The following is a 2808-nucleotide window of genomic DNA, read 5'->3' as shown; positions in this document are numbered from 1 at the left end:
TGCCTTACACTCTCTAAGGATTAGATGGGGGTGGGGTGGGGTGGGGTGTAGAGGGGATGGGAGGAGGGGAGGGGGAACTTAGATTGGTATTTTTTTTTTTAAAATCTAATATTTTTTTTTAAAAAAAAAAGAAAATGCCGCCTTTTCCTTTTCCTTTTCCTTTTCCTGTGGGAGCAGCCAGGTTGAGAGGAGCATGGCTCTCTCCTCTCCCGTTATGGCTTGTGCCTGTCCCCTCATATCGGTGTACTCTGAAAAGGGGGAGTCATCTGTCAAGAATGTCACTTTGCCAGCTGTCTTCCAAGCTCCCGTTTGACCGGATATTGTGAACTTTGTTCACACCAACTTGAGGAAAAACAACAGGCAGCCCTATGCCCTCAGTGAATTAGCAGGTCATCAAACCAGTGCTGAGTCTTGGGGTACTGGCAGAGCTGTGGTTCTAATTCCTAGAGTTCGAGGTGGTGGTACCCACCGTTCTGGCCAGGGTGCCTTTGGAAATATGTGTCAGGGAGGCCGCATGTTTGCACCAACCAAAACCTGGCGTCGTTGGCACCGCCGAGTAAACACAAACCAAAAGCAATACGCCATCTGTTCTGCGCTGGCTGCCTCAGCCTTACCAGCTTTGGTGATGTCTAAAGGTCATCGTATTGAGAAAGTTCCTGAGCTCACTTTGGTAGTTAAAGATAAGGTTGAAGGTTACAAGAAGACCAAGGAGGCTGTTCAGCTGCTTAAGAAACTTAAAGCTTGGAATGACATCAAAAAGGTCTATGCCTCTCAGAGAATGAGAGCTGGCAAAGGCAAAATGAGAAACCAATGAGTATCCAGCGCAGGGGGCCCTGCATCATCTATAATGAAGATAATGGTATCACCAAAGCCTTCAGAAACATCCCTGGTATTACTCTGCTTAATGTCAGCAAGCTGAACATTTTGAAACTTGCTCCTGGTAGGCATGTGGGGCGTTTCTGCATCTGGTCTGAAAGTGTTTTCCGCAAGTTGTATGGCACTTGGCATAAGACTGCTACCCTCAAGAGTAACTATAACCTTCCCATGCACAAGATGATGAACACAGACCTTAGCAGAGTCTTGAAAAGTCCAGAGATCCAAAGAGCCCTCCGAGCACCAAGATTCAGCCGTAGAGTCTTGAAGAAGAATCCACTGAAGAACCTGAGAATCATGTTGAAGCTCAACCCATATGCAAAGACTATGCGCAGGAATACCATTCTTCTCCAGGCCAGAAATCACAAATTCTGGGTGAAGAAACTGGAAGCAGCAGCAGCAGCAGCAGCACTGGCTGCCAAATCAGAGAAGGAGACTGCAGACAGGAAGCCTGCAGAAAGTAAGAAAGAAAAGAAGCCTGTGGAGGCCAAGAAGCAGAAGAAGCCTGCAGGATAAAAGGCTGCAGCTACCAAGAAACCAGCAGCTGAGAAAAAACCAGTAGAGAAGAAACCAACTAAAGAGAAAAAGTCTGCTGCTCAATCTATTAAAATTACTTTCATTCCATTGAGCAAATAGAGACAGCCTATTTGAATAAAAACCTGATCAAAGATGCAAAAAAAAGAAAAGAAAGAAAATGCCTCCATAAGATTGGACTGTAGGCAAGCCTGTAGGGCATTTCCTGGGTTCTATAAAAAAGCAGGCTGAGTAATCCAGTAAGCAGCATCCTTCATGGCCTCTGTATCATGTTTTGTCCTTAGGTTCCTTTCCTGTTTGAGTTCCTGTCCTGACTACCTTTGGTGATGGACTATGATGTGAAAGTGTAAGCCAAATAAAGCCTTTCCTCCCCAACTTGCTTTTGGTCAGAGTGTTTTATCACAACAATCTTGACTAAGACATTAACACAATCTTTTGATACACATATATCATGGAGTTATCACTATACAGCTTTGAAAGTTATCTTGTTTTTGTTTATAGTCTGAGCCATTAATATGTATGTTCTTATCTAAGTTTTAATTGATAATACAGTTGCATTAACTGCAGTTTTCCTGCTGTATATTAAATCACTGAACTTTTCCATCTTGTATAACTATATAGCTTATTTCTCATTTGCTTCCTTTCTTGTCCAGTAGCAACCACTATTCTACTCTTTTAATAAACTTATCTCCTTCTATACTTTCCATACAAATTAAGTCAGACAACATTTGTCTTTTGTGCACTTTTTGTTTTGCTTTGGGGGGTCTGAGTGTGTGTTTTATCACTTTTTGTCTTTTTGTTTATTGTTTGTTTTGACGTTTGTTTTTGTTTTAAGAGAAAGAAAGAACATGAAGTTGGGTGAGTATGTGTGGGGGCCAGCCATGATAAGCTAAGTACGGACAGGTCCCCAAAGGAAGTTCTTTATTTCCACCTATTATCACCTGCCAGAGAAGAACTCAGCCCTGAATAAATTTAGTAAGAGGCCGAGTCTCAGTAGTTTACCCTGAAGCAATGACTGGTAGCAGGAAAGAACCACAAGCTGAGATAACCAACCACTGCACAAGAGAAGACCATTCAAAGGAAATGCCTAACATTCCAACAGCTGGAGTTAGGATCACCTGCCAGTGCACCTCACTAGGACACCCCTAGACAAATGTCAGCCAATTTCAGGTGTCCTAAACCTCAGAGACCCCTCACCCCCACCTTTACTACTATAAATACCCAATTCTAATTGAGCTCAGGGCTCTCCAGATATTCCAATACGTTGGACATGCAGAGAGACCAAGTTTGCAAACTTAATTAAAATAAAGTCTCTTTGCTTTTACATATGGGACTCAGTTTCCTTGTTGGTTTTTGTGGGAACTTCATGGATTTGGACATAGTATATGGAAATGGGGAGAA

General features: G+C 42.7%; 1 pseudogene; it reads left to right on the top strand.

The window, feature by feature from the left end:
- The first annotated feature begins 214 nt into the window (after positions 1-214).
- Positions 215-1389, top strand: LOC130868161 (60S ribosomal protein L4-like; annotated as a pseudogene).
- Positions 1390-2808: the final 1419 nt, after the last annotated feature.

Source organism: Chionomys nivalis, chromosome X, assembly GCF_950005125.1.
Source record: "Chionomys nivalis chromosome X, mChiNiv1.1, whole genome shotgun sequence".
Lineage (NCBI taxonomy): Eukaryota > Metazoa > Chordata > Mammalia > Rodentia > Cricetidae > Chionomys > Chionomys nivalis.
This window is presented reverse-complemented; position numbering and strand designations above follow the sequence as displayed.